This window comes from Heterodontus francisci, chromosome 5 (genome assembly GCF_036365525.1).
Source record: "Heterodontus francisci isolate sHetFra1 chromosome 5, sHetFra1.hap1, whole genome shotgun sequence".
Taxonomy (NCBI): Eukaryota; Metazoa; Chordata; class Chondrichthyes; order Heterodontiformes; family Heterodontidae; genus Heterodontus; species Heterodontus francisci.
Window position 1 is genome coordinate 103,375,487 of NC_090375.1, and position 15,736 is coordinate 103,391,222.

A 15,736-nucleotide genomic window follows, 5' to 3' on the forward strand; every position below is an offset into this window, starting at 1 on the left:
GAACAGCACAAGTTCCAGTCAGTCTACCATACCTCCTTTTTCAAGGTAGCTTGGGCCATAAACAATGATGGTTCTGAGGCCTTTGCTCAATTGACACTTTGTTACAAATGACCTGTTCCTTGGCATGCTATCAAATTAGTCTACCTGTAATTTTGTTTTGATTGTATTGGCTTCACATGAGTTATTCTTTCTTTGCTGTTCATACTTTAACCCATTATGCTCCTTTACCAAGTATTCATCTGCTAATCCAGGATTTTAAGTCTATTCCTATATACATCTCATGGTTTCCAGGCGAGTGTTGCCCTGACAGTTACTGTTCCATAATCCTTTCTTAGTCCTCTTTAAGGGCAGACACCAAAATGTCCACCTCAATTAGCCCTAAATCCTTCAGGAGGAAGATTACAATATGCATTTCAAATTCATCTAAGGTATAATATCCTTGGTTTTGTCAATACTTAAATTGCAAAATTAAACATGATATATTTCACTCCAAGAAAAAAAGTGAAGAATTGTTTCTGCTCACTTACTATCTTACAGTGCTATATTTTTCCACTTTTACTGAGCTAGAACTTACACTCAAAAAACTTACATTTGGTTCAATTTTAACATATCACACTATCTGAAATGTTTCTATATTTAGGTTGGTTCAAATCTGTTAATTCTAAAACGTAACTACAGTTTTCAGATAATAATTATTCCCATACATTAGCTGCTCGATAGAGCAGAGAATAATAAATATTTCAATTAATGTTTATTTGAAGACCAAATTGAAGACCAAGAAATTGTAAGAGTGACTGAATACACATATCTGGGCCAAACAGTAAGAATGGAGGATTATACAAATGAAGTACTGAGCAGGATTAGGGCAGAATGGAGTTGTTTTGGGAGATACAGAGATATTCGGTGTGGTTAAGAAGATGCCACTGGCATTAAGGAGGAAGTGTATGATCAGTGTGTGCTACCAACCATGACAAATGGGGTAGAATCATGGACAACCACAAAATAAATAGACCAAAAACTGTGCATATTGCTCAAAGGAATGATAACAGGTGAACAAGAAGGCTAATGGAGTGGCAGCCAGGAACAAGTAAAAAAATGAGGAGACCGAGAAGAAGATGGAGAGATGACGTAAATATCATACCTAGGAACCACATGGGCGAGACCAGCAAGGGATAATGATAAATGGAAAAGGCATGAGGAGGGCTACATCCCACAGTGGATGAACACAGCCTAAATGAAATGAGGAAAAACCTACAGAAATATTCCTTATTATGATGAATGTAACATGAAGATTTAAGGATTTTAACATCATAGGAACAAGGGAACATAAGTAGGCTATTCAGCCTTCAAGCTTGCTCCTGCATGACAAGGGCTGCAGATGCATGGAAACACTATCACCTGCAAATTCCCCTTCAAGCCACACACCATCCTGACTTGGAACTACATCGCCGTTCCTTCATTGCCACTGGATCAAAATCCTGGAACGCCCTTCCTAACAGCACTTTTGGTGTGCCTGCACTCCGAGGACTGCAGCGGTTCAAGAAGGCGGCTCACTACTACCTTTTCAAGAGCAATTAAGGATGGGCAATAAATGCTGGCCTAGCCAGCGACGCCCACATCCCATGAACGAATTAAAAAAACCTGTCTTAACAGGTTTTTGGGGGAAAGAATTCCAGATTTCCACTAACCTCAACAAGACTGAAGTTCTAAGTAGGTTTGAGGTTTCAAAATGAGCAAGTATCCATGGATAGGTGGAATCTATCCCATGATATTAAGAACCTGTGATAAAATGTGTGACGTGCTAAAGATCTTCATGTTGGCGAGGTGCCACTAGATTGAAAATAAGCTAACAGTACCCATTTTTGAAAAAGTGGACATATCTAATTAGGGAACTAATTAGTCTAACATCAGTCTAACATCAGAGTTCTGATGAAGGGTCATCAACTCTCTCACATGCTGCCATTCTTTCTGAGTATTTCTAGCACTTTCTGTTTTTATTTCATATTTTCAGCATCTGCAGTATTTTGCTTTCGTATTAGTGTTTAATTCACTGCCACTTCTCTTCCAGGAATGCCCACCTTGAAGAAGTTCTGCTGCTCTATGATAGGATTTCCATTTGTCTCTTCTACCTTGTTCACCTTTCTATTGCTTTCTGTTTCCCTTTTTGCATTTGATCAGGTATCTACCAAAACTCGTTTGCATGTCTATATCTCTTTCCTCAGTAACTGTCTCCAGCTCCGACTTATTCCATGTGGATTTCAACTGAAATTCCACCCCTCATGTTTCAGATCAACCCATGATTACAGATATCTCCAAGACATTCAGCAGTCCTTGAACGACTGCTCCCGCTGCATACTGAGATTCACGCTCAACACCATGTGCCTCCACACGCGTGACCTCTCTTTTCAGCACCACTGACCGACTCTATCTCAAAGCTGTCCTGGTCCGCAGTTCCATTTCATCCTTAGCCACTTCTGGCGCTTTAACAAAAAATGTTTTTTCTTTCTTTCAGGTGTCAAAGCTTCAACAACTCATAGATACCAATACCCCTTCTTCCCCTTCACTTTCTTCTGATCCCATCCATTCTTCCAAACTCACCCCTTGCCATGTTTTCACGATTTGCTCTGACCTACCCCGTTCTGGCACTGAATGATCAGTCCTTAGCAAAGGCCTCATGCCAAGTTGGACTCCCAAAACATTCGCGCCACCGGGGAAGTATCCCAGAGGTGGGCCATGATGTGGCTCAGTTGCCCACTGAACGGAGGCAGGTAGCCAATCTAAATAATTAAGGGCCCAATCAGGGATGATTTAGAGGGTCCGCGGTCACATGAGGGAGCCACCACCTCAATGGAGATCTGGGGCAGGCTGGGGGAACATTTTTGCCAGAGACTCCATACCACAAGGAGGGAGCTGTGGGTAAGAAAGGCAGCACTTGGAGCCCAAACACTGCCGCCAGAGGGATTTTCCCTCCATCCAAGGAGTCTGTCTGCTTGGCCTCTTTGAATTTTTATTTTAAATTTATGCCTCCGAGGGCGCCTCCATTTTGAGGCACCCTCATGGTCTCCTACTTGCCTCGGCAGCACCCACCTTTCCCGATAGGGCTGATGAGGGTCTAGAATTGCTGGCCCCGTGATTGGGCTGGCAACATCTACAGCCCACTTGCTTACTTGGATGGCGAGCTCAGAAGTGACCTCCTAATTTGGAAAATAGCTCCCCGGTCTGGCTTCCAGTAAGTCTGGGCTCGGGAACCTCATTTGGCCCCAACGCTGGAAATTCCTGTCCAGTGTTCAGTCCCTACTCTTTCTAGTCTACATTAATGACCGATCTCGAAACCCATTACAAATTGATACGTTTACAGATGATATTAAACTAGGGGAGATGGTTATTGAGATGGCCAAATTAATGAACTTATGAGAAGTGTCAAATAAAATATGAAATTGGGCCAATAAGTGGAAGATACGGATAAATACAGAAATAACTAAAGATGAATTAAAAAGAATCTGGTGTGATAGCAAATTCAAAATTAACATGTTAAAGCCCTGTGCAGTGCTTATAAATGAAGCAAAAAAGATGCTTAAATGTATTGCTCAGATTAATTGAGTCATAAGATGTAATCTTAAAATAGTGCTGTATTCTGGACAGATCATATCTTGAATGTTGTGCTCAGCTTTAGTCAGCGACATTGAGGCCATGGAGATGGTAACAAGGAGAGTCATGTGGCAGATCTCTAGCATCAAATGTTTGAGTTGGTGAGGAAGCACTATCAAAACTGGGGCCATGTATACTTGATAGGAGTTACCTAAAGAAGGCCTTATTGAATCATATCAGATATTAAGAACCCACACACCACTGACCACCTCCAGGCGCTTACCCATTGTCTCTCGAGATAAGGAGGCCAAAGAAAAATAAATGTAGCTCAGCAAGAGATTTTGAGTAAAACTCGTGAAATGAAAATTTAGGACAGATAGCAAGAAGAATTCCTTCAGATACAAAGCGATTAATACTTGGAATAATCTTCCAGGTCAGATATTGGAGGTGAAATCTTCAGACCAATTGAAGAGATAGATGACAGGATGGAGAGACTGTTAGCTTTATCATTCTGGATGGATAGGCTAAATGTTCATTTGCATTTATCTTTTTGAATGTCTTGATGCCTCAAAATCACATTAATTAATCAAAAAAGCAATGTCAGTAAAGATTATGAGGCTGCAAATCCACAGTTTTTCTGGCACACTCTAAGCATAACTTCAACACGAGTGCCAGAAATTCACTATTGGAATAGCAGGGTGGTCTATTGAGGGTGGAGCACTGACTCACCCCAAAATAAACCGTGGGCTGATTTTTATGGGTCCCCTCGGCACAGAAACGGAGGCAGGGCATTGGGGGGGGCCCATAAAATTGCATCAGAAGGCAAGGAGTAGAGTGCCCATCGCCATCCCGATACCTTTCAATTTAGAACGGGGCAGGGAAGGCCGAAGATGGCTTTTCCACCCCAAGCCAATTGAGGGCCTTAAGTGACCAAGTAATGGCCACAAGGGCCTCCTCCCACCTCTGCCTCAATTTAATAGAAGGTAGAGGGCCCGCCACCAACGGAAGACACCACCAGGTAAAACCTGGCAGCCTCTGACAGGGGTTAGGGGGGGGTCACTTCTTCGGGGGCAATCCAGGGCCCCCAGAGGACCGCTCGACAGTGGTCTGCCCCACTTTAGGAAGACCTACCCCACCCTCACTAAGCACAGCCCCCCGCCCCAGCGCCGGGGCATGCTTGAATGGCCCCATTGATCCCCACTCACCTCTCCCGGGGTCTCTGGATTCTTTGGCACTGCAGTGCTGCCAACCCTCTGATTGGCTGGCAACTCTTGGAGGTGGGAGCTCGTCCCTTAAAAGGACTGAGTCCCTGACCGCGGGCAGTTATTTGCCTGCCCACAGTGTAATTGCAGTGGGAGTCTGATGGAGGGCCAAGATTGGGTCTCCCCGCCTTCTGGCCTGCCGCTGGGACCATCATCATCTTCTGAACAAAATCCTCCCCCATTACTACCAAATAGTGGAAATGGGGGCCAACTGCTGTTCACCATCCCACCTCACCCCGCCACCCCCCCCCCCCCCCACCCCCCCCACACCAACTTGCCGAAAGATTTTCAGCTGCATATAGTGACCTTTTATTCCTGACCAGAATGAAGTTGATTGGGCATTTGCCCCATTAATCATGCCTGAAGACCACACTGCTAAAAGTCACTGGGATTGATCTTACTTCGATAATTTCTATTATGTAACAATGCTCCACTCACTGCATTTTTCTGCAGAAATTGGTGTGCTTTATTCAGAAGAAGTTTCTGGAGTTTTGGCCATGCTGAGTTCTGTTTGCTGAAGTTCGTAAACTCTTTTTAAATAGCCTCTCTAAGTAGACTTTGTTTGCTTTGCTGTTTGCTAAAATTACACGTTTCTTGAAAGTCCTACCCCATCCGAACTTCTACTTATTGACTGATAGTGGTGTCTATGGACGATCTGCTTTTTCTTAGGTTGTAAGTTTTTCAATTTTGCTGTGTTTTAATCAAAACCGGGTGCTCCGGTTTCCTCCCACATGCCAAAGACTTGCAGGTTGATAGGTAAATTGGCCATTATAAATTGCCCCTAGTATGGGTAGGTGGTAGGGAAATATAGGGACAGGTGGGGATGTGGTAGGAATATGGAATTAGTGTAGGATTAGTATAAATGGGTGGTTGATGGTCGGCACAGACTCGGTGGGCCGAAGGGCCTGTTTCAGTGCTGTATCTCTTAAAAAAAAAAGGAAAATGCACAAACAGGTAAGTGTGTATGTTAACCAAAATCCGTTAACCTCAGGGTATAATTCAGGCCTTGAAAATTCATCAATTATACCATTACAGTGCTTGAATTGTAAAATATATAAATAGCAAAGCAAGGCATCAAACTTAAAAGGAGACTTTAAAACTAGTTGAGCTTCCAATAATCACATTAATGCATGCCTATTTATCACCTATACCCGATGCCTTCAGTCATTTCTCCTATCAGTATCTGTGGGAAAGTCTGATTGTTGAGGAGAGGGAAAGGGTCAGGAAGATCTATTTCACTCCAAATTGAAGAAAACTTTTCTCCATGGATTACAAGAGTTGCTTCAGCATCCTATACCTCCTGGACAAATAGAAATACAATTCACGGCTCAGGTTTGCACACCAAATAGATTTAATTTCCTTGCCTACACAGACTTCATTGTTGAGATCAGAGATATGAGTATGGGCTGAACTCCTTCAGTTGAAATATGAAAGAAACCTTTGTTTGCATAAATGACAGGTTCATAATCAAATTAATTTTCTGCCATAGTAAACCTCCCTTGTTATTTTTGCTTTGTGGAGTCTTATAACTGGAAACCTCCAAGGTCGTAAAACCCAGATAATAAAACAGATCCATATGCTGTTTTCCTGCATGCTGCACTATATTTCATATTGTTCTCGCAATTTTCTGTTTCATTTCTTCTCTTTAAATTATATTGCTATACATGCACAATAAAACATTGCTTAAGATGATTCATATATGCTGTCAGGCAAGCTCCCCACCTGCCAAGAATGGGGAAAATTAATTTTGCCACATGAACATTGATTTTAAACAGTTGTTGGTGAAGAAAGATGTTGCTTTAAAAAAACAATTGGAGACTTTGGCTGGAGAGAGATATGAGCATATCCACAGACAGTACTTCAAAGAACAAAGGGGCTATTCCCTGCTCCAATTTAATCCACAATGGACTTTTGATTACCAACCGTTGAAGGTGGAAACCCTAGCATTCCAGGTCAACTGCTAAGATGGCCGAATACACAAACAGACATGGTCGGACCGGTTTGGTCACATGGCTAGATGACTGTTGGAGTTTTTTGAATTTGAACTTCCAGCAAGGAATTTGAAATCAGAAGGCTTTAGCTCCTGGACTGAGATCACACCTCTCCTGTATGCTCTCATCTAGCTCTCACCAACTTCGGAAACCACTGAAGAAATATGAACACCGAGAGAAAAGTCTCCCACAATGAACTAGATTTAAGAAGAATACTGGGCCCCAATGAAAAATAAGAGCTGTCTACAATCAAGGAATCTATGGCGAGCTGGAAACACAGAAACAGTAACAAGAAACCCCCTTTAGAGACTGCCTCTAACCTCTTCATTTTATTTTTCTTCTGCTCTTTTCTGTCCCTATTTGCATGTGTGTATTGCATGTGCATGCTCGTGTGGGCGCGTCGTATATCCGTAGGCGCTAACCGTATTAGAGTTTAAGTTTAAGGTTTAATAAATTTCACTTTTCTTCTTTAAACCTAAAGAAAACCTAGTGTGCTCAATTATTTGCCTTATAATTGGAAAGCTATGAACAAGGATTCACAAAGGGAGAGCTCAAAACAGTGTGTTTAAAATTAAACCATGTTACAATAAGACCAGGTGAAGACAGTAAAAGACCCCAGACACCTTTCTGAACTGGTCGTAATAGAAATTTGGGGGCTAGTGTCCACAATTTTACCCACAGACAAACAAGTGAAATCGGAAGTGGGAAGCCAAATTGTTCCTAATCAAAAAGAACAAATTTCAATACAGGTTTTCTTGTAGTTGTGTGTGATTGAATACTAACTTGTCTGCAACTGAAACTCGCAGCACTCCAAGCCAGGGTGAAGTAATTTGGGATAAGTTAAAAGCACTGTCTATGGAGGAGTTGAGAAAAATGGCTGAGCAGTGTGGGATCACTGTACGTGGCAAGGCTAGGAAGTCTGAACTGCTAAGGCTAGTGGCCAACCATTTTTCCTTTGAATCTGAAGCAGAAGCAGTGTCTGTAGCAGACCCAGAGAGGGTACTGTTAGCAAAGATACAATTGGAACAAAGGAAACTTGAATTAGAAGAAAGAGAGAGATTGACCGGCTCCTAGGTAATGATCCGGCAGGGATGAAGGTGGTAGTCCCCCCAGTAGTGAAAGCAAGACCACAGGAGGTCAGAGAGACAGGGCAGTGTTAGGAGACGGTCCGCTGCAGTTCCCCTGCATGTGTAGTGGATCAGGCCATGATCAAACAGCTCACTTAGAGGAAACGGAATTGGCACTGCAGGCAAATGCGGTCTGCCTGTCCGAGACTTTCTTTGGAAAGTTAGGAGACCCAGGGAAACGGAATTAAATGGATTTTCCCTAGTTAAGGCTCAGTGAGCCGACCCAGTATTGCGAGCGTTAGCACAGGCTGCCCAATCTGAAAGTGAAGCAGAGGGAGTCCCTGACTGCTACTATTTAAAGAATGAAGTACTAATGAGGAAACTGAGTTCTCCTCACAGGCCTGAGGGCAAGGGGTGGACAGTAGTTCACCAGTTAGTGGTGCCACAGAGGTACCGGGGAGAAATATTAAGAAGGGCCCACGAGACTACAATGGCTGTACATGCCAGTATATGAAAGACCAAAGCCGCGTAAGACTGCAGTTTGACTGGCCAAAACTCCACAAAGATGTGGTGGAGTACTGCAGGAGTTGCCACATGTGCCAGGTTGAGGGGAAACCCCACCCTACAGTGAAACCTGCACCCCTAAGTCCTGTACCAGTGTTAGGAGGACCCTCCACCAGAGAATTGGTGAACTGTAAGGGACCCCTGCCAAGAACAAAAGGGGACAGGCAGGCACATGGCTGGCAAAAGTTTAGAAAGAGAAAGGGAAAAAGTGACCAAGAGGGAAGGTTAAAGGAAGTCCGGGAAAAATTCCAGATGGAAACCTCTACTGTCCAGTCAACCAACCCTGAAAAACGTGAAATGTTAGACCCCAAATCCTCCTATGGAAATGCAGACTCTAGAAGCACCCCGCCAAAGTTGCTAACAGCATTTACAGGAGCCGGCAGAGACAAAGAGAGACCTCTGGGGGCAGAGAAACAGTGAGGGTGATGCCTCACCTAGTCGAAGTGCCACAGGAGAGTGCAGCCAAGTCTGAACAAATACCTACAGGCAGGAATGTCCCAGAGAACAAAGGGGAGATTTCAAAGTCCTCCAAAGTCAGAGGAAAAAGGAGACACCCATCCCCTGATGTTGAAAGTCTTTGGATGACTCTCAGAGTTCAGGCTAGACCCGCCCACTACTAGCTCTCCTGAGAAAAAAAGGGGAATATTAAAACAGCCCTGGCAGCCAGAAATGACCATTTTTAATAAGCTTTAAGATTGTTGAATGCATGAGAGAAATGCATGGTTTTTCTTTCTGTATCTTATATTTCTCTCAAGCCCTGTAATGAAATGTGCCTTTTTTTTTCGAATCGCATTTCATTCCCCTGGGTGTGCAGGTGGCAGGAAGCCCCCCACCTGCCAAGAATGAGGAAAATTAATTTTGCCACATGAACATTGATTTTAAACAGTTGTTGGTGAAGAAAGAACTTGCTTTAAAAAAACAATTGGAGACTTTGGCTGGAGAGAGACAGTAGCATATCCACAGACAGGACTTCAAAGAACAAAGGGGTTAAGGGGTTATTCCCTGCTCCAATTTAATCTACAATGGACTTTTGATTACCAGATGAAGGTGGAAAAGCTATCATTCCAGGTCAACAGCTAAGATCGAGTGCCATAGTGGTTAGCGCTGCAGCCTCACAGCTCCAGCGACCTGGGTTCGGTGCTGGGTACTGCCTGTGCGGAGTTTGCAAGTTCTCCCTGTGACTGAGTGGGTTTCCGCTGGGTGTTCCGGTTTCCTCCCACAGCCAAAGACTTGCAGGTTGATAGGTAAACTGGCCATTATAAATTGCCCCTAGTGTAGGTAGGTGGTGGGGATGTGGTCGGGAATATGGGATTAATGTAGGATTAGTCTAAATGGGTGGTTGTTGGTCGGTACAGACTCAGTGGGCCAAAGGGCCTGTTTCAGTGCTGTATCTCTCTATGATCTAAGATGGCCGAATACACAAACAGACATGGTCGGACCAGTTTGGTTGCATGGCTTGTTGACAGTTGGGAGTTTTTTGCATTTGAACTTCCAACAAGGAATTTGAAATCAAAAGGCTGTTAGCTCTTGGACTGAGAACACCTCTCTCCTATCTGCTCTCACCTAGCTCTCACCAGCTTCAGAAATCATTGAAGACATATGAACACCAAGAGAGAAAAGTCTCCTACAGTGAACAAGGTTTAAGAAGAAAACTGGGCCCCAACGAAAAGTAAGAGCTGCCTACAATCAAGGACTTTATGGCAAGCTGGAAACACAGAAACAGTAACAAGAAACCCCCTTTAGAGACTGTCTCAAACCTCTCCATTTTATTTTTCTTCTGCTCTTTTCTGTCCCTATTTTCATGTGTGTATCGCATGTGCATGCTAGCATGAGCACGTCGTATATCCGTAGGCGTTAACTGTAACTGTATTAGAGTTTAAGTTTAAGGTTTAATAAATTTCACTTTTCTTCTTTAAACCTAAAGAAAACCTAGTGTGTTTATTTCTTTGCCTTATAATTGGAAAACTGTGAACAAGGATTCACAAAGGGGGAGCTCAAAACTCAGTGTGTTTAAAATTATACCCTGTTACAATTAGACCAGGTGAAGACAGTAAAAGACACTCAGACACCTTTCTGACCTGGCCATAACAATGCCATGTAACTTTTTTGTTTTTGTTTTGTGAGCTTTGAAAATGCTTCTGACAGTAAATCTTTTTTTGCTCAGAATTTTGTATTTTTATTTGCAGTTTATTTTTAATGTTCCTTCTGATAGGAGTCTCTAAAATCAGTTATGCTTCTGAGAAGTGGAAAGTGGTGACAAGGACAGGTGACACAGGAACAAATGCCAAAGTTTCCATGTGGGTATATGGTGACAAAGGTGTGGCAGGACCGATGAATCTTCAGAAAAGCAACAATACAATTGCCTTTCTTTCCAATCAAAGTGATGAATTTCAGGTAAGCTGAATAACTTTTTTACAGTTTCTTGCTCAAAGATTTTATGGCTTGCAGTTGCTGAAAGGAGTTCTATTTCCTTGAAGAGATGATCAAAATTCATTTAAATTGTTTTAATAAAATTAAATATTGCTAGATAAGAAATTCCCACAGTGCTGTGGTTTATCAAATAAATATTGTCAAGTAATTTGTTTTTAATCCTTAGATCAATATGAAAGATGTTGGTCAGATCTATAAGATTCGCATTGCACATGATAACACAAGCAAACAACCACATTGGAAGTTGGAAAAGGTACATTACTCATAACAAAGATTAGATCTGGCAGTTAATGTAATGTTTTATGCAATTATCTTGGTTATTACAAGATTCAGATAAATGTAAAGTATTTGCCAGCCAGTCATCCGAAAAAGGGTATCGATGACTTGCCTGATAGAGGCGAGCACAGCAAATTGGCTGATCTGACAAAAGTCCCTATGGCTGCTTGAAATGAGCCTGTGGCGTAAACGTTGAGAGTGCTGGGGTCACCTGCTATGTCACATGGTTACAGATATGGCTGTTGCAGCAAACAGAACTCCTCTAAAGCTTCAAAACTGAATTATAGCCTTGCGAGGCAAAACTCCTTAGAAAGGACTTGGAAATGTATCCGGGTCTATAGATCCTGCTGGATGAATAGTGCTGGGATTGTCTGGCTCTCCTCTGGTGTGACCTGATTAATCTCACTTTCCTTACCCTTCTGTTGGCCTTCTTCCAACATATATGTAAAGTGGGATTCCCAGTGGAAAGTCCATTATGCAGCCCTCAGATCCTCGCTTAGTAGTTCTCTTGAAAGAGAATGCTTTCCACAGATAATGCAGAATGCAAATGAAGGCTTCCTAGGGACTAAAATAAAACTTTTTTTCAACGTATGCAGTGAGCGCTAAGCGAAGTATCCATAAGCAATTAGTGAGCAGTTCTGTTTTGACCTTCCCTCTGGCCTCTTGCTTTCTCTTAATCTTTTCATTGAAATTGATGCCATTATATTAGCTATTTCAATTTCTCCATTTTTCTTCCTCACTCTATTCTATCATTCTAGTCTTTCTAACAGTCATCAAATCTGCCATTGTAGTATGGTAGAAGGACATCTATGTTGCTGAGGCTGAATGCCAACTCTCTGACAACTCTTCCTATCTCCCACTATAGATGTCCGTATTATCAAACATTAATCCATTATTTCCCATACTGTGAACAATTCCACCTCATCTTCTTTGCCAGTGTCTCCAACCTCAGTTTCCCTGACACCAAACAGCCCATTTCTACCTTCTCCCCAGATACAAAAACAGGTTTCTCTTGGTAGCCCAATTGTTTTGTCTTGCTCTTGCCCCACTGAACTAATTCCTCTTACCTTGATACTTTTCTTTCTCCTCGGTGTCTAATTTCTACTCACCTACTTCTATGAATTCTCTGATGCTCTTTGCCACTTTCATGATTTCAGACTCTCCAGCCCCAATTGCCTTCTTTTCAGAAGGACATAGTTTCCCTTTACACCTTCATCCCTCCCCAGGCTGGCCCGTTCCTTCTTCCTTGAACAACGGCACAATCAGTGCCCATACACATTTCCATCTGGTTGAATTTGTTCTCACCTGAAAGAACTTCTCCATCAACTCCATGCACTTCTTCCAGATTAAAGACGCTGTTATGGGAATCCTTGGGCTTTTTACTGACATCTACTACATATCTACTGATTCCCACAGCTGTGTCCACATTCCGGAGAAACCATTCCCTGTATGACATCTTGCTACACTTTTACGTCACCCAGCTGCTCATCCCCTGACAGCTTCGCATTCAAAAATATGGAAGGTAACACATTTCACTTCCTCCCACATGACTATCCAGGGCTCCAGACACTTATGCCATGTGAGATAGCAGCATTCTGGAATCTGTTGTATCATATTCGCTGCTCATGCTACAGTCTCCTCCACATTGAGGAGATCAAATGCTGATCCAGGTAACTGCTTTGCCAAACACCATCATTCTGTCCACAAATGCAACTGCAAGCTATCTGTGGCTTCCTTCTCATTCTCTGTCATTATGCTCATACAGTTTTCCGATGAAGGTCAATGAGAGCTTCAGGATAAGATCTCGTCCTTCTGTTAGCCATTCTGCAATCCCCTGTTCTGAATACAGACTTTAGTAACTTTGGACTTTTACTATATCCTCATTTTCAAACCTCTTAATTCCACACCAGAAACCCAAATTTCCCCTCTCCCCATCTTACCCATTCTCTCAGATCAACTTCCTTGGATATTTTCATACCATTTATCTCTTTATTGCTTTTCTCTTTCTCTCTGTTGCTTGGCTGAGGTTAGACCATTCCACATATGTTTCCTCAATGAATTTGTCTGTATTTTGATATATATAATATACACACATATGTCCCTCCCCTTTTTCTGATTGTATTAATATATCTGTCCACCTTTTAATTTTCAGTTTTAAAGAGTCTGCATCCAAAATATTAATGTGGCTTTTGTCTCCACAGACACTGATTGACCTGTTGTGTATTTCCAGTGTTTTTACTGTTTTTGTTACAGCAGTGATACTGCTGGTTTCACAATTCCCTGGTCCCTAACCAGGCACTTCACTGGGAACAGTAATAACAATGGCCACCAAATGTGCTGTTGAGAGCAGAGATCAGAAAGTTACTGACTGAAATCACAACCCTGGATGAAGTGAATTTTGCACTTGGGACTTCATGATTTAAAAGGCTGATGTGCTTGTGGTTTGAGAGGCAGGCTGACAAAACAAAAACAGTACAGAAAACTTTTGGATGTGTGTGTAGGGAGTGGGGGGCAAGTGGCATACCACTGTCAACATTTCTTATTTGATAGCCACTGGCATTGCCAGCCTGATCTGGCCCAACTTGCAAATTTCTATTATTTAGATTTGTGAATGAAGGTGTTCTCACAAGCTGAATGAATGAAAAGGCCATTGCTCAGGCGTGCATTGCTATTATACCACGTGAGACTAGTTGTTACTTTGTAATATTATAATTTTTTTTGGCTTTCTAAAGACTTATTTTAGAAGCTACCAAAAGAACAAAATGTGCCAAAATACTTTGTTGTCAGTGAGTGGACATACAGCAGCACTTTGTTAATTTTAAGCTTGCTATTCTGACAGTTGAATGTGCTCTCCATAGATTTTGCAGGAACTAGAATAGGTCAGGTCAGCAATGTCAGTGCCTCCAACAGGTATGTAATTCCAGCAATGGGATGCCTGCAATCCCTTCAGTTTACCATTCATTGCTTCAGTAAATTCTCTGTTGAAAGCTGTTCTGATGAGGGATAAATCCTGGCCAATTGCTCTGCATAGTACACCATGGTAGTATATATTTCCCCCAATGGAGCGCAGCATCTGTCAGCATGACAGTTCATTAACAACCTTATAATTGTGCTTAATAAGCAGTGAGCACAGAAATCTGATGCAAACTAGTAAATTTTTTGAGATTACAAAAAAATTAGAATACAATTAGGCCATCCATTTAGTGAGACCGCATTTCCATCATTGCACCACCTAATTGTTTCTTAAGTGATTCCAGGTTTTTTCTTTGCCTCCTCTGCTATATCGGAAAGTCTATTCAATGTGATTATTAATCTTTAATTAAAGGAAGTTTTCATGAGATCAGTCTTTTAAATTTACCTTAATTTGTGACTCATTGTCCTACTCTCACAATTTAATTTAAATTAGTATTCTGGTTTTACCTGTGCCATTCCTCGAACTAGTTTGTATATTTCTATAAGATCACCTCTTGGGCACCTATTTTCCAGGTTAAAAACCTGAAGTTTCTCTAGCCTTTCTTCATAACCTTTTACACGAGGGAGCAGCTTTGTTGCTCTGTCCTGCACTGCTTCCAGCACTTTATGGTCTCCCATGTCTCTCGCCAATGATGGAAAGCTAGAAGTAGCAGGGAATACAGAGAACAGAGACGACTACAGCTTTTTTACAGTTTTGTGTTCATTTCTATTTGAGTGTGAACAAGAGAATTCTCCAGGTGTCCTCGCCAATATTTAACCCTCAACTAGCATCACCCAGAACAGATTATCTGGTCATTATCTCTCATTGCTATTTGTGGGACCTTGCTGTTGACAATTTGATTGCTGTGTTTCCTACTTTACAACAGTGACTGCGCTTCAGTACTGCTTCATTGTATGTGATGTGTTTTGGCATGTCCTGAGATTGTGAAAGGTGTTATATAAATGCAAGTCCTTTCTTTTCATTTCCATGATATTAGCAGTAGAAAATATGACCAAAATTGCCTAAATAACAAGTCCTTTACCACAAAAAAAAGCAGTTGAGTACCGGCTGTATTTTCAATGCTATAGTTGCCGCTTCGGGTCCAAAAAGGCATCGAATGGTGTATCTGCACACTTCTGGTGTTGTTCATGCTGGATGCCATTTTGATAAGTGCCTTAGCGTGGGCACAGAGAGCGTGTGGCAGAAGTATGCAGAGTAAGCAGATTGTGATGCCAGTCAGTGTGTAAAGCTAATTTGACTGTTGCGATACCATTTTCAACTTCATCACTGCAGCTAGTACCCTCTCTTAACCTCACAGAGCTGAACATGCATTCAGCAGCAGTAAGGACCCCTAACCAGCACTATTTAAAGGGATCATCAACCACTTTCAAGTTAGTTGCTGATTGATTTCTACTGACTGTTGTTGAGATTGTAGAAGTGTTTGGTGGCTTGTATTTAAAATTGCTGAAGTCTACTGTGAGTGGAGTAGCATGTGCTGAAGGCCTTGGTTTTGACTTCAAGGGTTCTGCTTGGACCACTTGCTCTTAGACTTGGGTGTATTAGTTCGTATCCCCCTTGACCTGCAGCATGACTTAGAGAATGAGC